Source organism: Choloepus didactylus, chromosome 25, assembly GCF_015220235.1.
Source record: "Choloepus didactylus isolate mChoDid1 chromosome 25, mChoDid1.pri, whole genome shotgun sequence".
NCBI classification, from domain to species: Eukaryota; Metazoa; Chordata; class Mammalia; order Pilosa; family Megalonychidae; genus Choloepus; species Choloepus didactylus.
This window is the reverse complement of record NC_051331.1, coordinates 10,115,028-10,142,688: the sequence shown is the minus strand read 5'-3', so window position 1 is coordinate 10,142,688 and position 27,661 is coordinate 10,115,028. Positions and strand designations below refer to the sequence as shown.

The window sequence follows — 27,661 nt, the reverse complement described above, 5'->3', positions numbered from 1 at the left end:
CAAGGCTCTATATACTAATAATACAAGATTAGAGGAAGTTGAACAACTAAGCCTCCTCAAGGACCACAGAACAGAAAATGAAAGAACAAAAGAAAGAATGGGGAAAAAATTGAAAAACTCAAAATGGATCTCAGGGATATGATAGATAAAATAAAACATACAAATTTAATACTCATTGTAGTCCCAGAAGGGGAAGAGAAGGGTAAAGGTCTAGAAAGAGTATTCAAAGAAATTCTTGGGGAAAACTTTCCAAACCTTCTACATAATATAAATACATAAAGCATAAATGTCCAGTGAACTCCAAAAAGAATAAAACCAAATAAACCCACTACAAGACATATTCTGATCAGACTGTCAAATACTGAAGAGAAGGAGCAAGTTCTGAAAGTAGCAAGAGAAAAGCAATTCACCACATACAAAGGAAACAACATAAGACTAAGTAGTGACAACTTTGTGGTCACCATGGAGGTGAGAAGGCAGTGGCATGACATATTTAAAATTCTCAGAGAGAAAAATTTCCAACCTGGAATACTTTATCCAGCAAAGCTCTCCTTCAAATTTGAGGGAGAGCTTAAATTTTTCACAGACAAACAAATGCTGAGAGATTTTGCTAATAAAAGACCTGCCCTATTTCAGATACTAAAAGGAGCCCTACTGACAGAGAAACAAAGAAAGGAGAGAAATATGTAGAGAATTTTAACAGACATATATAGAATATTACATCCCAGGTTACAAGGACACACATTCTTCTCTAGTGATCATGGATCTTTCTCCAGAATGGACCATATGCTGGGACATAAAACAAGCCTCAATAAATTAAAAAAAAAAATGAATTTGTTCAAAGCACATTATCTGACCACAGTGGAATACAAATAGAAGTCAATAACCTTCAGAGGCTTGGAGAATTCACAAACACCTGGAGGGTAAAAATGAGGGGGAGATGAAAACATTCCCAGATAATCAAAACTGATGGACTTCATCACCGGTAGATCAGTCCTATAAGAAAAGCTAAAGGGTGTTGAGCAGGCTGAAAGGAAGGGACACTAAACAATTGACTGAAACTACATGAAGAAATAAAGGTTTCCAGCAAAGATCACATGGGAAATATAAATACCAATACTACTGTATTCTTTATTTGTAACTCTACTATTTACTTCCGACAGGATCTAAAATACATAAACTGTAATGATAAATCAGTGGTTTTGGACTCAATGTAAAATATGTAAGTTTTGACAAGAACTACATAAAGGTGGGGGAATGATGGAATATAGGAACATAGTTTATGTGTCATATTGAAGTTAAGTTGGTATCAAAGAAAAACAAGATTGTTATAGATTTATGATGTTAAATTTAAGCCCCATGGTAAACACAAAGAGAGTTATCAGAGAATATGACCATAGAGATGAAAAGTAGAGTATGGGTTATGAGAAGTGGGGGAAGGGGCAATGGGGAGTTAAGAAATGAGTATAGGTTTTCTGTTTGGGGTGAAGGGAAACTTCTAGAAATGGTTGGTGGAAGGTGATAGCATTGCAACATTCTAAATGTGACTAATCCCACTAATGGAATGCTAGGGAGAGGGTGGAATGGGAAGATTTAAGCTGTATATATGTTTCCACAATTGAAAAAATAATGACAATCTAAATGGATGACAATTAAATGCCAAGGATGATCCTGGATGGGATCTGAGGATGGAGGAGAGAAGGCTTAAAAGGAAAGAGATGGGACATAAGAAAAAAAAAAAAAAGGAAATATAGAATGTAAGCTTTGTATCAATGTTGAATTTCTTGAACTTCTTAGCTGTGTTTAATGTTCTTGTCCATGGGAAAGGTATATGTGAATTATATTGTTTGTTCAAAGATATGTGCAGCTAGCTCTCATATGTTCAGAGGACAGATAAATAGATGATGGATGATAGATAGGAAGGGAGGGAGGGAGGGAGAGAGGGAGGGAAAGAAAGAAATGGTGGTGTGACAGGATGTTAAAGGTGGTGGATCAGGGTATTTGGGGAGGGGGGTCAGGGTACGCTGGAGTTCTATGTATGGGGTTTCTGCTGTTTTTGCAACAGTTCCTGTAAGTTTGAAATTATTTCAAAATAAAATTTATTAAATTAAAAAGAAAAAAGCCTGCAGGTGGTTCTTGTGCATGCTTAAATTTGAAAACCACTGAACCAGAAGCTTGCTTAAGTTCTGAAAGCTGACAAAATTTCAGTTCTGAAAGTTGACAAAATTTGATTCTACAAGGCAGATTCTCTGTGCTCATACAGAAGAAAGAAATGCAGAAAATAATAGACTTTCTTTTTGTGTTGGAGAATGTTTTCATTTGGTATCTCCATTCCAAAGCCTAGCTTATCAGAAATGATATTGTTTATTCCTCCCACTGTTTTGGAGAGGCATGGGGAAAACTCTAAGCCAGATGGTACTGAGGAAGATTTACAGTACCATTTTCTTCCTTTTTATTTTGCATATTATATAAAACTGCCCATACCTCCATCTGAGCCATGATCATTAATTTAATGTTATGATCTAGTGGCTCATGACATTAAATTAGAACTAAGCCTAATGTGTCCAAATTACAGTATTAGAAGGAAAGTAGGGTTTGTTTTTTTTTTTTTTTTTTGAGTTTGTTCTTATAACTTGAACCAATTGTATTATTGGCTGAATTTCTCACAATTATGTCTCAGCCCTGATTTAAGGAATCTTCTCTTTTCCAGAGAAATGCACTTTTTAAAAAGGGGATCTAGGGTATACGTAATTTCTCAAAAGAAAAGTTAGAAAAGAAAGGAAAAAAAGATTTTTTTGTGTGTCTGTGTGTGCCAGTGTGTTTCAGAGCTAAAATAGATTCTGTCTGGTGCTCTGTATCAGATAAAAGTGAAAGAGAGGTTCAGATAATTATCACCCTCATTTGGTTGTTGGTGAATGGAGTATCTAAATATCCTTAGAAAGGAAAAACCCTTCAGCTACATTTTACCAATCAGTAAATGTCCTAACCAAACTTGTGCTTTGAATAAAGTTTTGCATTTATAACTTTGAAAAAAATTACATTTTCAATAGCAACTGAAAGAATCAAATTTCTAGGAACAAATCTAATCAAGGATGTAAAGGACATGTACACAGAAAGCACACATAGGAACATTTGCATCTTTCCTATGGCACTTAAGTTTTAAATTTAAAACCTTTAGCTCATCCTTTTATTCTTATAACTTTATCCAACATGTCTAAGAGCAACCAGCCAACATCATTACAACTCTGAACTCTACAAATCTCTGTTAAGTGGTCAAAAACACTGTCACCCAGAGCCTTGTTTCATACAAGAGTATGATTAGGAGAATCAAATGGTGATATTTTGCATATCTCCATTGCTAACTCATGCCATGGACTGTCAGTGTCATCTTGATTATTGGAAACGGAGTCATCAGTGCCTTTGAATCTAATCAGAGTAGCAAATGAATTGTACAAGTTCAATTTAAGATTCTGTTTCTCAAGAACCACTCCCAGTATCAATTTGTATTAATTAGGTTTCTCTAGGGAAACAAGATCAATAAGAGATATGTATAAATATAAGATTTATAAAAGTGTCTTCTGCAGCTATAGGTATGAACACCCTTCATTGATGTAATCAGTCACAGATGCAGCCAACTGACTGATGATTTCATAAACCAGTCTTCTGGTTTATTCACCAGCCACAAATGTCCCTGCAGTAATGGTTAGGCCAGTTCTTGCTTGACCAGACACCTGGGTACCATCACCTGGTGAAGTTGACACATGAACCTAACCATCAGAGTGGTGAATACATTAATATGTAACTATACAGGGAACCATGAATTGTTTACTTAGGATAGACACTATGGTGTGGGAACAAAACTGTCTTAATGAGTTGAAAAAACCTTGAGGGCACTACAGTTAGTAAAATAAGTCAGACACATAAGTACAATTATTCCATGGCCTCATTGACATGAACTAATTACAATATGGAAACACAGACATGATTAATTGTACAAATATTAGAAATCTCTTTCATGAAATATAAGTTAACAAGGTATAGAATGAGGTTAAAGAATCGGCAGCAGTTGCTTATCATAAGCAGAATGTTCAACTAGGTTGTATCTAAGTGTTTGGATGTGGACAAAGGTAATGGGAGCACATTACTGTGAGAATAACTAACAGCGCTATATGGTGTGTGAATCAGGTGGAAAAGGGAAGATTAGAGTCATGAATGTCATGAGAAGGAAAGCTGGAGGTTGACAACATGTTCAGTCACAAAGCAAGTCTCAACACATTAAAAAATGATATTATAGAAAACAGCATCTCAGATCATAATGGAATGAAGTTGGAATTCAATAATAGGCTAAAAGCCTTAAAAATTACAAATATTTCATGGCTAAATAGTACACTGACAACCAGGGGGAAAAGGAAGACATTACAAGAGAAATTAGTAAATACCTTGAAGCAAATGCAAATGAAAACACAACATATGAAAACCTATGAGATGCAGCAAAGTCAGTGCTGAGGGTAATTTATAGCTCTAAATGCCTACATTAAAAGAGAAGAGAAAAAATTGATGCATTAACTGTTCACCTGGAGGAATTATAGAAAAAACAGCAAACTAATCCCAAAGCAAACAAGAAATGAAATAACAAAGGTAAGAATGGAAATAAATGAAGTTATTGAGAAGAGGAAAACAAGAGAGGGAATCAATTTCTTTGAGAAAGTTAATAAAATCAATGGATCTTTAGCTAGGATAAAAAGAGCAGATGAAAATAAAAAAAAAAACTGAAATGGGAAAGGGGACATAATTACTGATCCTGCAGAAATAAGGGAGATAATGAGAGGATACTAGGGGCAACTAGAGGCTGATAAATTTGACAATTTAAATGAAATGGGCAACTTCCTTGTGAAGCATGAACAACAATCATTGACTCAAGATGAAATAGATGTGAGTGATATCATCAACATGGCAATGTAAACAGCTACTGAAAAGTTCTCTCCAGTGATTCAAAGAAATAATGGACAATTCTGAATTCTTTGAAACTCTGGAGGAGGATACACACTGGAGAAAGACCCTGCAAATGTTGAATTGAAGAAAGAGAAGAAATACAGGTAGGAATTTTCCATCTGAGACCAGTCAATCCTCTCCCCTCCCTCTCACTCTCACTCAATCTTCATGCAGGAAAGGAACAGAAACAAGCAGGAAGGACCCCTCCCACCAGGGACACAGATTTTAAAATCTCACAGCAGTCAAAAATACCCTCCCTGTTTGACGACTCAGTGGAAGGGGAGAACATTTCAAGGCCCAGATCAGTGAGGGACAAAGAGACTGGGAAATGTGGACAGAGACATGACTCCCTCCCTGGGTCTGAAAGCCCTTCCCCATCCATGAGGGAAGCAGCAGCTAGTGGTCAGTTTCCTCACCTTGGGGAAAGCTGGAGTGCTCAGTCAGCTGGGGGGGTGCTTTGCCATAGGATGACCCCCACATTGAGCCAGATTTTGGCCAGCAGAGTGAGGGCCTAAGAGTCTGCACTTTTGTCCCTGCTGTGCTCCAAAGCAGAACAGCCTCTGAGGATGATAAAGTTACTGAACAGTGCCATCAGCTGGACAATAAGGAAAGTGCAAGGACTCTTTCTTAGGAATGCAAGAGCTAGAGTTTTCACAGCATGTATGGTAGCCCAATCCTGTTTTTGCCAAGAAATAGGGAAGACCCAACTGTTAAAGCAGGACCACAAAATAAACCCAGGACTTGCTAGCCGTTGGAATATAGAGCACCACCGGAAGCCAGCAGATTTGTATTACCACACACAGTGAAGGTGCTAGAGTGCCCAGTGCCTACCTTGCATCCCCATGGCAGGCCACTGTGGGCATCTGCTTTTGGGGAGAAGACTGGGGAGGAGCAGAGAATATCTGAAAACTGGCCAGAAGTCAATGAACAAGAAAACCTTAGGCAAAAGAGAGAAAACAACTTCCAGAATAAACCAACCAAGAAAGTCAGATACTGAGACACCAAAAAAAAATCGTGAGCCACACCAAGAAATGGGAAGATATGGCCCAAAGGAAGAAACTAACATTTTAACTGAGATTCAGGAGTTGAGAAAACTAACCATAGATGTTCTAACAAATCTTTTAAATCAAATCAATGTAGTGAGAGAGAATGTCACAAAAGAGATGAAGGAGAAAAAGAAGACACAGGGTAACAATAGTGAAGAACTTGTAGGCTTCAGAAAACAAATGGCAGAAATTAGGGAATGAAAGGCACAATACAAGAGATGAAAAACACAATGGAGATGTACTATAGCAGGCTTGGGAGAGGCAGAAAAAGTAACAGTGAGATGGAGGACAGTACATTTGAAATCCTGCATGCAAAGGATCACAGGTAAAGAGATTGAAGCAGTCATCAAAAGCTGCCAAAAAGCAAAAGTCCAGGACTAGATGGCTTCACATGTGAACTCTACCAAGCATTCAATAATGAATAAGTACCAATCCTGCTCAAATTCTTCAAAACAATTAAAGAGGAGGGAAAACTACCTTACTCATTCTATGAAGCCAACATTGCCCTAACACCAAAGGCAGAAAAAGATACTGCAAAAAAAGAAAATTATACACCAATCTCTTTAATGAATATAGATGCAAAATACACAACAAAAGACTCACAAATCAAATCCAGCAACACATTAAAACAATTATATACCATGGCCAAGTGGGATTTACTCCAGGTATGCATGGCAGGTTCAACAAAAGAAAACCAATTAATGTAGTACATGACTGCAATAAATCAAAGCAGAAGATTGGCCTGATTATCTAGATTGATGCAGAAAAGCATTTGAAAAAATTCAACATGCTTTCTTGATGAAAACACTTCAAAGGACAGGAATAGAAAGGAATATTCTCAGTATGATAAAGGAGATACATGAAAAACACACAGCAAATATCATACTCAATGGGAAAGACTGAAAACTCTAACATCAAGAAGAAGACAGTGATGCCTATGGTCACCATTGTTACTTAACATTGTGATGGAAGTTCTAGCTAGAGCAATTAGGCAAAAAATGAAATAAAAGGCATACAAATTGTAGAGGAAGAAGTAAAATTTTAACTGCAGAGGACATGATGTAGGAAATCCAGAAAAGTCTACCGCAAAGCTACTTCAAAGTGGCAGGCTACAGGATAATCATGCAAAAATCAGTAGTTTTGCTCTACACAAGGAACAATGTCATGAAACTTAGGACAACATGGATGAACATTGAAGACAACGCTGAGTAAAATAAGCCAGGCACAAAAAGAAAAATATTATATGCTACCACTAATGCGAACATTGAAAAATGTAAAATGAATGGTTTATAATGTAGAATGAAGGGGACTCAGTGATGGAAAGCAATTAGCACTGGGGCACACAATTCAGCAGTGATGCAAGTAAGATGGCAACAGTGACTTGAGTCCATTGTTCATGCTCTTGTAATTGAGCACTCATGAATACATCATTCCTCCAGACCACCTCTCAGCTGGTGGGAGCTGCTCTCTGGTCTGGTCTGGGGCTCAGAGGCTTCCCAGAAGCACAGCAGCTACCACCCAGACCTGTGTGAAATCTGACTGTCATTAGTCCTCAGTGGGGTTGGGAGAGTGTGCTGGTGGCACCTGCCTGAGGATACCAGCTTTGCTCACCTACTGCCTATCTGGTTGTGAGTGAAAATCCAAAGGAAGACAGTTGTCAGTTAAGCTATTGACAATGCAACCACAGGAGTTAATGTCCTTCAAAGATGTAGCTGTAGACTTCACCCAGGAAGAGTGGACATTGCTAGGCACATTCCAGAGATAACTGTTCAAAGAAGTGATGCTGGACAATATCAATCATCTGGTCTCAGTGTGATATGAGATCTGCAAATCAGATGTGTTTTCCCTGTTGGCACAGAAAGAGGTAGTGTGGAGAAAAAGAATGGAATTTCTCCAAAACCAGAACCCAGGCATAGATATTGCCTGTAAAAAGCAATAGATGGAGAGGCGGGGCAAGATGGAGGACTGGTGAGCTGTAAGTTTTAGTTACTCCTCCAGGAAAGTAGGTAAAAAGCCAGGAACTGCGTGGACTGGACACCACAGAGCAATCTGTCGTTGGGCATACTTCATACAACACTCATGAAAATGTCGAACTGCTGAGATCAGCGAAATCTGTAAGTTTTTGTGGCCAGGGGACCCGCGCCCCTCCCTGCCAGGCTCAGTCCCGTGGGAGGAGGGGCTGCCAGCTCCGGGAAGGAGAAGGGAGAACTGCAGTGGTAGCCCTTCTCGGAAACTCATTCTACTGATCCATACTCCAACCATTGATAGACTGAGACCAGACACCAGAGAATCTGAGAGCTGCCAGCCCAGCAGAGAGGAGACAGGCATAGAAAAAAAAAAATAACACGAAAAACTCCAAAATAAAAGCAGAGGATTTTTGGAGTTCTGGTGAACACAGAAAGGGGAAGGGCGGAGCTCAGGCCTTGAGGCGCATATGCAAATCCCGAAGAAAAGCTGATCTCTCTGCCCTGTGGACCTTTCCTTAATGGCCCTGGTTGCTTTGTCTATTAGCATTTCAATAACCCATTAGATCTCTGAGGAGTGCCCTTTTTTTTTTTTTAATCCTTTTTTCTTTTTCTAAAACAATTACTCTAAGAAGCCCAATACAGAAAGCTTCAAAGAATTGCAATTTGGGCACGTCAAGTCGAGAGCACAACTAAGAGAGCTCTGAGACAAAAGGCAATAATCCAGTGGCTGAGAAAATTCACTAAACACCACAAATTCCCAAGAAAAGGGGGGTGTCCGCTCACAGCCACCATCCTGGTGGACAGGAAACACTCCTGCCCATCGCCAGCCCCATAGCCCAGAGCTGCCCCAGACAACCCAGTGTGACAGAAGTGCTTCACATAACAGGCACACACCACAAAACTGGGCGTGGACATTAGCCTTCCCTGCAACTTCAGCTGATTGTCCAAGAGCTGGGAAGGTGGAGCAGTGTAAATTAACAAAGCCCCATTCAGCCATCATTTGAGCAGACTGGGAGCCTCCCTACACAGCCCAGCAGCCCAGAACTGCCCTGGGGTGACGGCACTCACCTGTGACATAGCACAGTCATCCCTCAACAGAGGACCCGGGGTGCACGGCCTGGAAGAGGGGCCCACTTGCAAGTCTCAGGAGCCATACGCCAATACCAAAGACTTGTGGGTCAGTGGCAGAGACAAACTGTGGCAGGACTGAACTGAAGGATTAGACTATTGCAGCAGGCTTAAAACTCTAGGATCATCAGGGAGATTTGATTGTTAGGGCCACCCCCCCTCCCCGACTGCCCAGAAACACGCCCCACATACAGGGCAGGCAACACCAACTACACACGCAAGCTTGGCACACCAATTGGTCCCCACAAGACTCACTCCCCCACTCACCAAAAAGGCTAAGCAGGGGAGAACTGGCTCGTGGAGAACAGGTGGCTCGTGGACGCCACCTGCTGGTTAGTTAGAGAAAGTGTACTCCACGAAGCTGTAGATCTGATAAATTAGAGATAGGGCTTCAATAGGTCTACAAACCCTAAAAGAACCCTATCAAGTTCAGCAAATGACACGAGGCCAAAAACAACAGAAAATTATAAAGCATATGAAAAAACCAGACGATATGGATAACCCAAGCCGAAGCACCCAAATGAAAATACCAGAAGAGACACAGCACCTAGAGCAGCTACTCAAAGAACTAAAGATGAACAATGAGAACATAGTACGGGATATGAAGGAAATCAAGAAGACTCTAGAAGAGCATAAAGAAGACATTGCAAGACTAAATAAAAAAATGGATGATCTTATGGAAATTAAAGAAACTGTTGACCAAATTAAAAAGATTCTGGACACTCATAGTACAAGACTAGAGGAAGTTGAACAACGAATCAGTGACCTGGAAGATGACAGAAAGGAAAATGAAAGCATAAAAGAAAGAATGGGGAAAAAAATTGAAAAAATCGAAACGGACCTCAGGGATATGATAGATAATATGAAATGTCCAAATATAAGACTCATTGGTGTCCCAGAAGGGGAAGAAAAGGGTAAAGGTCTAGGAAGAGTATTCAAAGAAATTGTTGGGGAAAACTTCCCAAATCTTCTAAACAACATAAATACACAAATCATAAATGCTCAGCGAACTCCAAATAGAATAAATCCAAATAAACCCACTCCGAGACATATACTGATCACACTGTCAAACACAGAAGAGAAGGAGCAAGTTCTGAAAGCAGCAAGAGAAAAGCAATTCACCACATACAAAGGAAACAGCATAAGACTAAGTAGTGACTACTCAGCAGCCACCATGGAGGCAAGAAGGCAGTGGCACGATATATTTAAAATTCTGAGTGAGAAAAATTTCCACCCAAGAATACTTTATCCAGCAAAGCTCTCCTTCAAATTTGAGGGAGAGCTTAAATTTTTCACAGACAAACAAATGCTGGGAGAATTTGCTAACAAGAGACCTGCCCTACTGGAGATACTCAAGGGACCCCTACAGACAGAGAAACAAAGACAGGACAGAGAGACTTGGAGAAAGGTTCAGTACTAAAGAGATTCGGTATGGGTACAATAAAGGATATTAATAGAGAGAGGGAAAAATATGGCAAACATAAACCAAAGGATAAGATGGCCGATTCAAGAAATGCCTTCACGGTTTTAACGCTGAATGTAAATGGATTAAACTCCCCAATTAAAACATATAGATTCGCAGAATGGATCAAAAAAAATGAACCATCAATATGTTGCATACAAGAGACTCATCTGAGACACAGGGACACAAAGAAACTGAAAGTGAAAGGATGGAAAAAAATATTTCATGCAAGCTACAGCCAAAAGAAAGCAGGTGTAGCAATATTAATCTCAGATAAAATAGAATTCAAATGCAGGGATGTTTTGAGAGACAAAGAAGGCCACTACATACTAATAAAAGGGGCAATTCAGCAAGAAGAAATAACAATCGTAATGTCTATGCACCCAATCAAGGTGCCACAAAATACATGAGAGAAACACTGGCAAAACTAAAGGAAGCAATTGATGTTTCCACAATAATTGTGGGAGACTTCAACACATCACTCTCTCCTATAGATAGATCAACCAGACAGAAGACCAATAAGGAAATTGAAAACCTAAACAATCTGATAAATGAATTAGATTTAACAGACATATACAGGACATTACATCCCAAATCACCAGGATACACATACTTTTCTAGTGCTCACGGAACTTTCTCCAGAATAGATCATATGCTGGGACATAAAACAAGCCTCAATAAATTTAAAAAGATTGAAATTATTCAAAGCACATTCTCTGACCACAATGGAATACAATTAGAAGTCAATAACCATCAGAGACTTAGAAAATTCACAAATACCTGGAGGTTAAACAACACACTCCTAAACAATCAGTGGGTTAAAGAAGAAATAGCAAGAGAAATTGCTAAATATATAGAGACGAATGAAAATGAGAACACAACATACCAAAACCTATCGGATGCAGCAAAAGCAGTGCTAAGGGGGAAATTTATAGCACTAAACGCATATATTAAAAAGGAAGAAAGAGCCAAAATCAAAGAACTAATGGATCAACTGAAGAAGCTAGAAAATGAACAGCAAACCAATCCTAAACCAAGTACAAGAAAAGAAATAACAAGGATTAAAGCAGAAATAAATGACATAGAGAACAAAAAAACAATAGAGAGGATAAATATCACCAAAAGTTGGTTCTTTGAGAAGATCAACAAGATTGACAAGCCCCTAGCTAGACTGACAAAATCAAAAAGAGAGAAGACCCATATAAACAAAATAATGAATGAAAAAGGTGACATAACTGCAGATCCTGAAGAAATTAAAAAAAATATAAGAGGATACTACGAACAACTGTATGGCAACAAACTGGATAATGTAGAGGAAATGGACAATTTCCTGGAAACATATGAACAACCTAGACTGACCAGAGAAGAAATAGAAAACCTCAACCAACCCATCACAAGCAAAGAGATCCAATCAGTCATCAGAAATCTTCCCACAAATAAATGCCCAGGGCCAGATCGCTCCACAGGGGAATTCTACCAAAGTTTCCAGAAAGAACTGACACCAATCTTACTCAAACTCCTTCAAAACATTGAAGAAAATGGAACACTACCTAACTCATTTAATGAAGCTAACATCAATCTCATACCAAAACCAGGCAAAGATGCTACAAAAAAGGAAAACTACCGGCCAATCTCCCTAATGAATATAGATGCAAAAATCCTCAACAAAATACTTGCAAATCGAATCCAAAGACACATTAAAAAAATCATACACCATGCCCAAGTGGGGTTCATTCCAGGCATGCAAGGATGGTTCAACATAAGAAAATCAATCAATGTATTACAACACATTAACAAGTCAAAAGGGAAAAATCAATTGATCATCTCAATAGATGCTGAAAAAGCATTTGACAAAATCCAAAATCCATTTTTGATAAAAACACTTCAAAAGGTAGGAATTGAAGGAAACTTCCTCAACATGATAAAGAGCATATATGAAAAACCCACAGCCAGCATAGTACTCAATGGTGAGAGACTGAAAGCCTTCCCTCTAAGATCAGGAACAAGACAAGGATGCCCGCTGTCACCACTGTTATTCAACACTGTGCTGGAAGTGCTAGCCAGGGCAATCCGGCAAGACAAAGAAATAAAAGGCATCCAAATTGGAAAAGAAGAAGTAAAACTGTCATTGTTTGCAGATGATATGATCTTATATCTAGAAAACCCTGAGAAATCGACGATACAGCTACTAGAGCTAATAAACAAATTTAGCAAAGTAGCGGGATACAAGATTAATGCACATAAGTCAGTAATGTTTCTATATGCTAGAAATGAACAAACTGAAGAGACACTCAAGAAAAAGATACCATTTTCAATAGCAACTAAAAAAATCAAGTACCTAGGAATCAACTTAACCAAAGATGTAAAAGACCTATACAAAGAAAACTACATAACTCTACTAAAAGAAATAGAAGGGGACCTTAAAAGATGGAAAAATATTCCATGTTCATGGATAGGAAGGCTAAATCTCATTAAGATGTCAATTCTACCGAAACTCATCTACAGATTCAATGCAATCCCAATCAAAATTCCAACAACCTACTTTGCAGACTTGGAAAAGCTAGTTATCAAATTTATTTGGAAAGGGAAGATGCCTCGAATTGCTAAAGACACTCTAAAAAAGAAAAACGAAGTGGGAGGACTTACACTCCCTGACTTTGAAGCTTATTATAAAGCCACAGTTGCCAAAACAGCATGGTACTGGCACAAAGATAGACATATAGATCAATGGAATCGAATTGAGAATTCAGATAGACCCTCAGATCTATGGCCGACTGATCTTTGATAAGGCCCCCAAAGTCACTGAACTGAGCCATGATGGTCTTTTCAACAAATGGGGCTGGGAGAGTTGGATATCCATATCCAAAAGAATGAAAGAGGACCCCTACCTCACCCCCTACACAAAAATTAACTCAAAATGGACCAAAGATCTCAATATAAAAGAAAGTACCATAAAACTCCTAGAAGATAATGTAGGAAAACATCTTCAAGACCTTGTATTAGGCGGCCACTTCCTAGACTTTACACCCAAAGCACAAGCAACAAAAGAGAAAATAGATAAATGGGAACTCCTCAAGCTTAGAAGTTCCTGCACCTCAAAGGAATTTCTCAAAAAGGTAAAGAGGCAGCCAACTCAATGGGAAAAAATTTTTGGAAACCATGTATCTGACAAAAGACTGATATCTTGCATATACAAAAAAATCCTACAACTCAATGACAATAGTACAGTCGGCCCAATTATAAAATGGGCAAAAGATATGAAAAGACAGTTCTCTGAAGAGGAAATACAAATGGCCAAGAAACACATGAAAAAATGTTCAGCTTCACTAGCTATTAGAGAGATGCAAATTAAGACCACAATGAGATACCATCTAACACCGGTTAGAATGGCTGCCATTAAACAAACAGGAAACTACAAATGCTGGAGGGGATGTGGAGAAATTGGAACTCTTATTCACTGTTGGTGGGACTGTATAATGGTTCAGCCACTCTGGAAGTCAGTCTGGCAGTTCCTTAGAAAACTAGATATAGAGCTACCATTCGATCCAGCAATTGCACTTCTCGGTATATATCCGGAAGATCGGAAAGCAGTGACATGAACAGATATCTGCACGCCAATGTTCATAGCAGCATTATTCACAATTGCCAAGAGATGGAAACAACCCAAATGTCCTTCAACAGATGAGTGGATAAATAAAATGTGGTATATACACACGATGGAATACTACGCAGCAGTAAGAAGGAACGATCTCGTGAAACATATGACAACATGGATTAACCTTGAAGACATAATGCTGAGCGAAATAAGCCAGGCACAAAAAGAGAAATATTATATGCTACCACTAATGTGAACTTTGAAAAATGAAAACAAATGGTTTATAATGTAGAATGTAGGGGACCTAGCAGTAGAGAGCAATTAAGGAAGGGGGAACAATAATGCAAGAAGAACAGATAAGCTATTTAACGTTCTGGGGATGCCCAGAAATGACTATGGTCTGTTAATTTCTGATGGATATAGTAGGAACAAGTTCACAGAAATGTTGCTATATTAGGTAACTTTCTTGGGGTAAAGTAGGAACATGTTGGAAGTTAAGCAGTTATCTTAGGTTAGTTGTCTTTTTCTTACTCCCTTGTTATGGTCTCTTTGAAATGTTCTTTTATTGTTTGTTTGTTTTCTTTTTAACTTTTTTTTTCATACAGTTGTTTTAAAAAAGAAGGGAAAGTTAAAAAAAAAAAAAAAAAAAGAAAAACAAGGCAAAAAAAAAGATGAGTGCCCCCTTGAGGAGCCTGTGGAGAATGCAGGGGTATTCGCCTACCCCACCTCGATGGTTGCTAACATGACCACAGACATAGGGGACTGCTGGTTGGATGGGTTGAGCCCTCTACCATAAGTTTTACCCTTGGGAAGACGGTTGCTGCAAAGGAGAGGCTAGGCCTCCCTATATTTGTGCCTAAGAGTCTCCTCCTGAATGCCTCTTTGTTGCTCAGATGTGGCCCTCTCTCTCTGGCTAAGCCAACTTGAAAGGTGAAATCACTGCCCTCCCCCCTATGTGGGATCAGACACCCAGGGGAGTGAATCTCCCTGGCAACGTGGAATATGACTCCCAGGGAGGAATGTAGACCCAGCATCGTGGGACGGAGAACATCTTCTTGACCAAAAGGGGGATGTGAAAGGAAATGAAATAAGCTTCAGTGGCAGAGAGATTCCAAAACGAGCCGAGAGATCACTCTGGTGGGCACTCTTATGCACATTTTAGACAACCCTTTTTAGGTTCTAAAGAATTGGGGTAGCTGGTGGTGGATACCTGAAACTATCAAACTACAACCCAGAACCCATGAATCTCGAAGACAGTTGTATAAAAATGTAGCTTATGGGGGGTGACAATGGGATTGGGAAAGCCATAAGGACCACACTCCACTTTGTCTAGTTTATGGATCGATGTGTAGAAAAGTAGGGGAAGGAAACAAACAGACAAAGGTACCCAGTGTTCTTTTTTACTTCAATTGCTCTTTTTCACTCTAATTATTATTCTTGTTATTTTTGTGTGTGTGCTAATGAAGGTGTCAGGGATTGATTTAGGTGATGAATGTACAACTATGTAATGGTACTGTAAACAATCGAAAGTACAATTTGTTTTGTATGACTGTGTGGTATGTGAATATATCTCAATAAAATGATGATTAAAAAAAAAAAGAATAAACGAATGAATATTCCCCAGGAAAAAAAAAAAAAAGCAATAGATGTTATTAATGCAACTTATCTACAGGAATGACAATTCTGAGCATGCATCATTCGGAGATGGCCTTCTGCAGCTGAGTAGACTCCTTCAGCCTGGGAATGGGTTAGCCATTCTTCTCCCTGCCTCACCAATTAGAGTTAGCAGCTGATAGCAGAAGTGCATTCCTTCTTCCTTTCACTTTGCTGGAAGAAAGTCCTACTATCATGACAGTTCTGTATTCCTGGGAACTTCTGTCAGTTCTCAGATCATGTGAGGTCACAAACGAGCAACAGCATGGGGTGCACAAGGGGGCAGTGACACAGATTTCTGACTCAGAAGAATTACTTTAAATGTAGTTATTTGCAAGAAGATTCCACCCTCAGAACCACAGTGATTCAACATGCATTAATTCCCATGAGAAAGAAAGCATCTTTAGGCAAACCACTTGGAAAGTCCTCAGTAACCAGTCATCTTTTAATAACATGAGCAGATTCACACTAGAAGTAAATCCTATGAGTGCCTTCGAAATGCTAAAGCCTTTATTAAAAGCACTAGCCACAAGCAATATGATAGAAATCAAAGTGGAGATAAATCCTACAAATGCTTTTTTTTTATCTTCATTTTATTGAGATATATTCACATACCACGCAGTCATACAAAGCAAATCGTACTTTCGATTGTTCACAGTATCACTACATAGTTGTACATTCATCACCTAAATCAATCCCTGACACCTTCATTAGCACACACACAAAAATAACAAGAATAATAATTACAGTGAAAAAGAGCAATTGAAGTAAAAAAGAACACTGGGTACCTTTGTCTGTTTGTTTCCTTCCCCTATTTTTCTACTCATCCATCCATAAACTAGACAAAGTGGAGTGTGGTCCTTATGGCTTTCCCAATCCCATTGTCACCCCTCATAAGCTACATTTTTATACAACTGTCTTCGAGATTCATGGGTTCTGGGTTGTAGTTTGATAGTTCCAGGTATCCACCACCAGCTACCCCAATTCTTTGGAACCTAAAGAGGGTTGTCTGAAGTGTGTGTAAGAGTGCCCACCAGAGTGACCTCTCGGCTCCTTTTGGAATCTCTCTGCTACTGAAGCTTATTTCATTTCCTTTCACATCCCCCTTTTGGTCAAGAAGATGTTCTCCGTCCCACGATGTCAGGTCTACATTCCTCCCCAGGAGTCATATTCCACGTTGCCAGGGAGATTCACTCCCCTGGGTATCTGATCCCACGTAGGGGGGAGGGCAGTGATTTCACCTTTCAAGTTGGCTTAGCCAGAGAGAGAGGCCACATCTGAGCAACAAAGAGGCATTCGGGAGGAGGCTCTTAGCCACAATTATAGGGAGGCCTAGCCTCTCCTTTGCAGCAACAGTCTTCCCAAGGGTAAAACCTATTGTAGAGGGATCAACCCATCAAACCACCAGTCCCCTATGTCTGTGGTCATGTTAGCAACCATGGAGGTGGGGTAGGCCAATACCCCTGCATTCTCCACTGACTCCTCAAGGGGGCACTACATCTTTTTTTCCTTGTTTTTCTTTTTTTTTTTTTTAACTTTCCCTTCTTTTTTTTTTTTATATTGAAATATATTCATATACCACGCAGTCATACAAAACAAATCGTACTTTCGATTGTTCACAGTACCATTACATAGTTGTACATTCATCACCCAAATCAATCCCTGACACCTTCATTAGCACACACACAAGAATAACAAGAATAATAATTAGAGTGAAAAAGAGCAATTGAAGTAAAAAAGAACACTGGGTACCTTTGTCTGTTTGTTTCCTTCCCCTATTTTTCTACTCATCCATCCATCAACTAGACAAAGTGGAGTGTGGTCCTTATGGCTTTCCCAATCCCCTTGTCACCCCTCATAAGCTACATTTTTATACAACTGTCTTCGAGATTCATGGGTTCTGGGTTGTAGTTTGATAGTTTCAGGTATCCACCACCAGCTACCCCAATTCTTTAGAACCTAAAAAGGGTTGTCTAAAGTGTGCATAAGAGTGCCCACCAGAGTGACCTCTCGGCTCCTTTTGGATTCTCTCTGCCACTGAAGCTTATTTCATTTCCTTTCACATCCCCCTTTTGGTCAAGAAGATGTTCTCCGTCCCACGATGCCAGGTCTACATTCCTCCCGGGGAGTCATATTCCACGTTGCCAGGGAGATTCACTCCCCTGGGTGTCTGATCCCACGTAGCGGGGAGGGCAGTGATTTCACCTTTCAAGTTGGCTTAGCTAGAGAGACAGGGCCACATCTGAGCAACAAAGAGGCATTCGGGAGGAGGCTCTTAGGCACAACCATAGGGAGGCCTAGCCTCTCCTTTGCAGCAACCGTCTTCCCAAGGGTAAAACTTATGGTAGAGGGCTCAACCCATCCAACCAGCAGTCCCCTATGTCTGTGGTCATGTTAGCAACCATCGAGGTGGGGTAGGCAAATACCCCTGCATTCTCCACAGGCTCCTCAAGGGGGCACTACATCTTTTTTTTTTTCCTTGTTTTTCTTTTCTTTTTTTTTTTTTTAACTTTCCCTTCTTTTTTAAATCAACTGTATGAAAAAAAAAAGTTAAAAAGAAAACAAACACACAATAAAAGAACATTTCAAAGAGACCATAACAAGGGAGTAAGAAAAAGACAACTAACCTAAGATAACTGCTTAACTTCCAACATGTTCCTACTTTACCCCAAGAAAGTTACCTAATATAGCAACATTCCTGTGAACTTGTTCCTACTATATCCATCAGAAATTAACAGACCGTAATCATTCCTGGGCATCCCCAGAACGTTAAATAGCTTATCTGTTCTTCTTGGATTATCGTTCCCCCTTCTTTAATTGCTCTCTATTGCTAGTTCCCCTACATTCTACATTATAAACCATTTGTGTTACATTTTTCAAAGTTCACATTAGTGGTAGCATATAATATTTCTCTTTTTGTGCCTGGCTTATTTCGCTCAGCATTATGTCTTCAAGGTTCATCCATGTTGTCATATGTTTCAAGAGATCGTTCCTTCTTACTGCCGCGTAGTATTCCATCGTGTGTATATACCACATTTTATTTATCCACTCATCTGTTGAAGGACATTTGCGTTGTTTCCATCTCTTGGCAATTGTGAATAATGCTGCTATGAACATTGGCGTGCATATATGTGTTTGTGTCACTGCTTCCCGACCTTCCGGGTATATACCGAGAAGTGCAATCGCCGGATCGAATGATAACTCTATATCTAGTTTTCTAAGGAACTGCCAGACTGACTTCCAGAGTGGCTGAACCATTATACAGTCCCACCAACAATGAATAAGAGTTCCAATTTCTCCACATCCCCTCCAGCATTTGTAGTTTCCTGTTTGTTTAATGGCAGCCATTCTAATCGGTGTTAGATGGTATCTCATCGTGGTCTTAATTTGCATCTCTCTAATAGCTAGTGAAGCTGAACATTTTTTCATGTGTTTCTTGGCCATTTGTATTTCCTCTTCAGAGAACTGTCTTTTCATATCCTTTGCCCATTTTATAATTGGGCTGTCTGTACTATTGTCATTGAGTTGTAGGATTTCTTTATATATGCAAGATATCAGTCTTTTGTCAGATACATGGTTTCCAAAAATTTTTTCGCATTGAGTAGGCTGCCTCTTTACCTTTTTGAGAAATTCCTTTGAGGTGCAGAAACTTCTAAGCTTGAGGAGTTCCCATTTATCTATTTTCTCTTTTGTTGCTTGTGCTTTGGGTGTAAAGTCTAGGAAGTGGCCGCCTAATACAAGGTCTTGAAGATGTTTTCCTACATTATCTTCTAGGAGTTTTATGGTACTTTCTTTTATATTGAGATCTTTGGTCCATTTTGAGTTAATTTTTGTGTAGGGGGTGAGGTAGGGGTCCTCTTTCATTCTTTTGGATATGGATATCCAACTCTCCCAGCCCCATTTGTTGAAAAGACCATCATGGTTCAGTTCAGTGACTTTGGGGGCCTTATCAAAGATCAGTCGGCCATAGATCTGGGGGTCTATCTGAATTCTCAATTCGATTCCATTGATCTATATGTCTATCTTTGTGCCAGTACCATGCTGTTTTGGCAACTGTGGCTTTATAATAAGCTTCAAAGTCAGGGAGTGTAAGTCCTCCCACTTCGTTTTTCTTTTTTAGAGTGTCTTTAGCAATTCGAGGCATATTCCCTTTCCAAATAAATTTGATAACTAGCTTTTCCAAGTCTGCAAAGTAGGTTGTTGGAATTTTGATTGGGATTGCATTGAATCTGTAGATGAGTTTGGGTAGAATTGACATCTTAATGACATTTAGCCTTCCTATCCATGAACATGGAATATTTTTCCATCTTTTAAGGTCCCCTTCTATTTCTTTTAGTAGAGTTATGTAGTTTTCTTTGTATAGGTCTTTTACATCTTTGGTTAAGTTGATTCCTAGGTACTTGATTTTTTTAGTTGCTATTGAAAATGGTATCTTTTTCTTGAGTGTCTCTTCAGTTTGTTCATTTCTAGCATATAGAAACATTACTGACTTATGTGCATTAATCTTGTATCCCGCTACTTTGCTAAATTTGTTGATTAGCTCTAGTAGCTTTATCGTCGATTTCTCAGGGTTTTCCAGATATAAAATCATATCATCTGCAAACAATGACAGTTTTACTTCTTCTTTTCCAATTTGGATGCCTTTTATTTCTTTGTCTTGCCGGATTGCCCTGGCTAGCACTTCCAGCACAATGTTGAATAACAGTGGTGACAGCGGGCATCCTTGTCTTGTTCCTGATCTTAGAGGGAAGGCTTTCAGTCTCTCACCATTGAGTACTATGCTGGCTGTGGGTTTTTCATATATGCTCTTTATCATGTTGAGGAAGTTTCCTTCAATTCCTACCTTTTGAAGTGTTTTTATCAAAAACGGATGTTGGATTTTGTCAAATGCTTTTTCAGCATCTATTGAGATGATCAATTGATTTTTCCCTTTTGACTTGTTAATGTGTTGTAATACATTGATTGATTTTCTTATGTTGAACCATCCTTGCATGCCTGGAATGAACCCCACTTGGTCATGGTGTATGATTTTTTTAATGTGTCTTTGGATTCGATTTGCAAGTATTTTGTTGAGGATTTTTGCATCTATATTCATTAGGGAGATTGGCCGGTAGTTTTCCTTTTTTGTAGCATCTTTGCCTGGTTTTGGTATTAGATTGATGTTAGCCTCATAAAATGAGTTAGCTAGTGTTCCATTTTCTTCCATGTTTTGAAAGAGTTTGAGTAAGATTGGTGTCAGTTCTTTCTGGAAAGTTTGGTAGAATTTCCCTGTGAAGCCATCTGGCCCTGGGCATTTATTTGTGGGAAGCTTTTTGATGACTGATTGGATCTCTTTGCTTGTGATGGGTTGGTTGAGGTTTTCTATTTCTTCTCTGGTCAGTCTAGGTTGTTCATATGTTTCCAGGAAATTGTCCATTTCTTCTACATTATCCAGTTTGTTGCCATACAGTTGTTCATAATATCCTCTTATAATTTTCTTAATTTCTTCAGGATCTGCAGTTTTCTCACCTTTTTTATTCATTATTTTGTTTATATGGGTCTTCCCTCATTTTGATTTTGTCAGTCTAGCTAGGGGCTTGTCAATCTTCTTGATCTTCTCAAAGAACCAACTTTTGGTGCTATTTATCCTCTCTATTGATTTTTTGTTCTCTATGTCATTTATTTCTGCTTTAATCCTTGTTATTTCTTTTCTTCTACTTGGTTTAGGATTGGTTTGCTGTTCATTTTCTAGCTTCTTCAGTTGATCCATTAGTTCTTTGATTTTGGTTCTTTCTTCCTTTTTAATATACGCGTTTAGTGCTATAAATTTCCCCCTTAGCACTGCTTTTGCCGCATCCCATAGGTTTTGGTATGTTGTGTTCTCATTTTCATTCGTCTCTATATATTTAGCAATTTCTCTTGCTATTTCTTCGTTAACCCACTGATTAGGAGTGTGTTGTTTAACCTCCAGGTATTTGTGAATTTTCTAAGTCTCTGATGGTTATTGACTTCTAATTGTATTCCATTGTGGTCAGAGAATGTGCTTTGAATAATTTCAATCTTTTTAAATTTATTGAGGCTTGTTTTATGTCCCAGCATATGATCTATTCTGGAGAAATTTCCATGAGCACTAGAAAAGTATGTGCATCCTGGTGATTTGGGTTGTAATGTCCTGTATATGTCTGTTAAATCTAATTCATTTATCAGATTGTTTAGGTTTTCAGTTTCCTTATTGGTCTTCTGTCTGGTTGATCTATCTATAGGAGACAGTGATGTGTTGAAGTCTCCCACAATTATTGTGGAAACATCAATTGCTTCCTTTAGTTTTGCCAGTGTTTCTCTCATGTATTTTGTGGCACCTTGATTGGGTGCATAGACATTTACAATTGTTATTTCTTCTTGTTGAACTGCCCGTTTTATTAGTATGTAGTGGCCTTCTTTGTCTCTCAAAACATCCCTGCATTTAAAGTCTATTTTATCTGAGATTAATATTGCTACACCTGCTTTCTTTTGGCTGTAGCTTGCATGAAATATTTTTTTCCATCCTTTCACTTTCAGTTTCTTTGTGTCCCTGTGTCTCAGATGAGTCTCTTGTATGCAACATATTGATGGTTCATTTTTTTTTTTTTGATCCATTCTTCAAATCTGTATCTTTTAATTGGGGAGTTTAATCCGTTTGCATTCAACGTTATAACTGTGAAGGCATTTCTTGAATCTCCCATCTTATCCTTTGTTTTATGTTTGTCATATTTTTCCCCTCTCTCTATTAATATCCTTTATTGTACCCATACCAAATCTCTTTAGTACTGAACCTTTCTCCAAGTCTCTCTGTCCTTTCTTTGTTTCTCTGTCTGTAGGGCTCCCTTTAGTATCTCCAGTAGGGCAGGTCTCTTGTTAGCAAATTCTCTCAGCATTTGTTTCTCTGTGAAAAATTTAAGCTCTCCCTCAAATTTGAAGGACAGCTTTGCTGGATAAAGTATTCTTGGCTGGAAATTTTTCTCACTCAGAATTTTAAATATATCATGCCACTGCCTTCTCATCTCCATGGTGGCTGCTGAGTAGTCACTACTTAGTCTTATGCTGTTTCCTTTGTATGTGGTGAATTGCTTTTCTCTTGCTGCTTTCAGAACTTGCTCCTTCTCTTCTGTGTTTGACAGTGTGATCAGAATATGTCTTGGAGTGGGTTTATTTGTATTTATTCTATTTGGAGTTCGCTGAGCATTTATGATTTGTGTATTTATGTTGTTTAGAAGATTTGGGAAGTTTTCCCCAACAATTTCTTTGAATACTCTTCCTAGACCTTTACCCTTTTCTTCCCCTTCTGGGACACCAATGAGTCTTATATTTGGACGTTTCATATTATCTATCAAATCCCTGAGGTCCATTTCGATTTTTTCAATTTTTTTCCCCATTCTTTCTTTTATGCTTTCATTTTCCATTCTGTCATCTTCCAGGTCACTGATTCGTTGTTCAACTTCCTCTAGTCTTGTACTATGAGTGTCCAGAATCTTTTTAATTTGGTCAACAGTTTCTTTAATTTCCATAAGATCATCCATTTTTTTATTTAGTCTTGCAATGTCTTCTTTATGCTCTTCTAGGGTCTTCTTGATATCCTTTGTCTCCCGTACTATGGTCTCATTGTTCATCTTTAGTTCTTTGAGTAGCTGCTCTAGGTGCTGTGTCTCTTCTGATCTTTTGATTTGGGTGCTTGGGCTTGGGTTATCCATATCATCTGGTTTTTTCATATGCTTTATAATTTTCTGTTGTTTTTGGCCTCTTGGCATTTGCTGAACTTGATAAGGTTCTTTTAGGATTTGCAGACCAATTGAAGTCCTTATCTCTAATTTGTCAGATCTACAGCTTCATGGAGTATACTTTCTCTAAGTAACCAGCAGGTGGCGTCCATGAGCCACCTGTTCTCCACAAGCCAGTTCTCCCCTGCTTAGCCTTTTTGGTGAGTGGGGGAGTGAGTCTTGTGGGGTCCAATTGGTGTACCAAGCTTGCGTGTGTAGTTGGTGTTGCCTGCCCTGTATAAGGGGCGTGTTTCTGGGCAGTCAGGGTGGCGGGGTGGCCCTAACAATCAAATCTCCCTGTTGATCCTAGAGTTTTAAAGCTGCTGCAATAGTCTAATCCTTCAGTTCAGTCCTGCCACAGTTTGTCTCTGCCACTGACCCACAAGTCTTTGGTATTGGCGTATGGCTCCTGAGACTTGCAATTGGGCCCCTCTTCCAGGCTGTGCACCCCGGGTCCTCTGTTGCGGGATGACTGTGCTATGTCACAGGTGAGTACTGTCCCTCCAGGGCAGTTCTGGGCTGCTGGGCTGTGTAGGGAGGCTCCCAGTCTGCTAAAATGATGACTGAATGGGGCTTTGTTAATTCACACTGCTCCACCTTCCCAACTCTGGGACAATCAGCTGAGGTTGCAGGGAAGGCTAATGTCCAAGCCCAGTTTTGTGGTGTGTGCCTGTTATTTGAAGCACTTCCATCACACTGGGTTGTCTGGGGCAGCTCTGGGCTATGGGGCTGGCGATGGGCAGGAGTGTTTCCTGCCCACCAGGATGATGGCTGTGAGTGGACACCCCCCTTTTCTTGGGATGTTGTGGTGTTTAGTGAATTTTCTCAGCCACTGGATTACTGCCTTTTGTCTCAGAGCTCTCTTAGTTCTGCTCTTGTCTTGACCTGCCCAAATTGCAAGTCTTTGAAGCTTTCTGTATTGGGCTTCTTAGAGTAATTGTTTTAGAAAAAGAAAAAAGATTAAAAAAAAGGGCCCTCCTCAGAGATCTAATGGGCTATTGAAATGCTAAGAGAGAAAGCAATTAGGGCCATTAAGGAAAGGTCCACAGGGCAGAGAGATCAGCTTTTCTTCGGGATTTGCTTATGAGCCTCAGGGCCTGAGCTCTGCCCTTCCCCTTCCTATGTTCACCAGAACTCCAAAAATCCTTTTATTTTGGAGTTTTTCATGTTGTTTTTTTTCTATGCCTGTCTCCTCTCTGCTGGGCTGGCTGCTCTCAGATTCTCTGGTGTCTGGTCTCAGTCTATCTATGGTTGGAGTTTGGATCAGTAGAATGAGTTTCTGATAAGGGCTGCCACTGCAGTTCTCCCTTCTCCTTCCTGGAGCTGACAGCCCCTCCTCCCACGGGACTGAGCCTGGCAGGGAGGGGTGTGGGTCCCCGGCCACAAAAACTTATAGATTTCACTGATCTCAGCAGTTCCACGTTTTCATGAGTGTTGTATGAAGTATGCCCAAAGTCAGACTGCTCTGTGGTTTCCAGTCCACGCAGTTCCTGGCTTTCTTCTACCTACTTTCCTGGAGGAGTAACTAAAACATACAGCTCACCAGTCCGCCATCTTGCGCCACCTCTCCCTCCTTTGATTTTTAACCACACTTGGGTCAAGTCAGTTTGCTTCATGAGTCACTCATGTTTATGATGCACACTTTAATGTAAAAATAGAATATAACTTAATTAAAGGTACACTAAATCAAGATGCTATAAATTTTTTTTTGTAATTCAAACAAGGGGGAGCTCTCTGATCTCAAGTCCACTTGCATCTGGAGGAGCAGGGACTCCCAGGCTTGGTAGTGTATAAATTAATTTAACATTGTAAATTTGTTTCTTTTATTTTAAGTGCTCCTTCAGTAAAAAAAAAAAAAAAAAAAAAGTGTTAAAGGTGGAAAAAATGAATCAAATACCTAATATAAGGGCCAGGACTATGAAACTCCTGGAAGAAAATGTAGGGAAGTTTCTTTAGGACCTTATCTTGGGCAATGGTTCTTAAATTTTACATTCCAAGCACAAACAACAAAAGAAAAAATAGATAAATGGGACCTAATCAAAACTGAAAACTTTTGTGCATCAAAGGGTTTTATAGAAGGAAACAAACAGACAAAGGTACCCAGTGTTCTTTTTTACTTCAATTGCTCTTTTTCACTCTAATTATTATTCTTGTTATTTTTGTGTGTGTGCTAATGAAGGTGTCAGGGATTGATTTGGGTGATGAATGTACCACTATGTAATGGTACTGTTAACAATCAAAAGTACGATTTGTTTTGTATGACTGCATGGTATGTGAATATATCTCAATAAAATGAAGATTAAAAATAAAAAAAAAATTAAAAAAAAGGGTTTTATGACCAAAGTAAAAAGACAACCTACTCAGTGGGAGAATATATTTGGAAACTACATATGTGATAAGGATTTAATGTCCAGAATATATAAAGCAATCCTACAACTCAACCATAAAATCAACTCAATTTAAAACTGGGCAAAAACTTGAAGAGATATGTCTCCAAATAGGACACAGGCTCAAAAAGTACAAGAAAAGATGCTCTATGTCACTAGCTATTAGAGAAATCCAAACAAAACCACAGTGAGGTACAAGTTCACCCACTTTGAATTGCCACACAAAAAAATAGAAAATTACAAGTATTGGACAGGATGTGGAGGAATAAGAACACTCATTCCTTGCTGGTGGGAATGGAAAATGGTACAGTCTCTGGAGAAGTCAGTTCAATGAATCCTCAGAAAGCTCAGTACACAAACTACTAGGTATATGTCTCCAAAGAATTGGAAAGAGGGACTTGAGTAGATATTTGCACATCAATATCCATAAATAGCATATTCACAATTTCCCAGATGGAAGCATGCCAAGCATCATTCATCAGCTTATGAATGGATAAACAATGTTGTATATATACACAATGAATATTATGCAGCCATAAAAAGAAATGGATTTCTTATTCATATGAAAATATTGATGAACCTTGAAGACATGTTATGTGAAATAAACCAGACACAAAATGACAAATATTGTAGGAAGTTTCTGATATGAAACAATTCAAATAAGCAAGCTCAGAGTCAGAATTTAGAATATCAGGGATAGAAAGGGGGTAGGAATAGGGAATTAATGATCAAATTATACAGAGCTTCTATTTGATATGATGGAAAAGTTTGGATAATGAATGGTGATAAAAGCAGCACAACATTGTGAACATAATTAACAGCACTGAATTATACATTTGAATGTGATTAAAAGGGGGGAAATTCTAAGTTGCCTATATGTTACAAGGATAAATATAAAAAAATCTAAAACATGGGACTGTATAACACAAACAGTAAACCCTAAGGTAAACCATCAACTGTGGATAATAAAAAAATTAAAATGTTCTTTCATCAATTATAACATGCAAATTGGAGTAAAACTTTCACTGTTTGCAGATGATTTGATTCTATATGTTGAAAACCCAGAAAAATCTATAGAAAGCTACTAGAACTAATGATTACAGCAAAGTGGCAGGCTACAAAATCAACATGCAAAAATTTGATGTTCCTATGCACAAGTAATGTGGAACAAGAGGAGAAAATCAAGAAAAAAAATTTCACTTACAATAGCAACCAAAAGAATCAAGTACTTAGGAATAAACTTAACCAAGGCCAAAAAAGACATATATAGAGAAAACTACAAGAAACTGATAAAAGAAATCGAACAGGATGTAAAAAAAAAAATGGAAGAACACATTGAGTTCATGGATTGGAAGACTAAATATAGTTATGAAGACAATTCTACCAAAATTGATTTATAGATTCAATGCAATACCAATTAAAATCCCAACAACTTACTTTGTAGAAATAAAAAAACAATAACCAAATTTATTTGGAATGGCAAGGTGCCCTGAATAGCAAAAACATCTTGAGAAAAATGAATGAAGAGGGAGGTCTCACACTATTTGTCTTTGAAAACTATTGCAAAGCTACAGTGGTCAAAACAGCATGGAACTGGCATAAGGACAGATACACTGACCAATGGAATTGAATTGAGTGTTCAGAAATAGACCTTCACAT

At 38.8% G+C, this 27,661-nt stretch overlaps 1 protein-coding gene across 3 annotated transcripts in view; it reads left to right on the top strand.

The window, feature by feature from the left end:
- Positions 1 to 27,661, top strand: part of LOC119520537 (zinc finger protein 596-like) — an 803,197-nt gene that overhangs the window by 184,306 nt on the left and 591,230 nt on the right. The window lies entirely within an intron of this gene.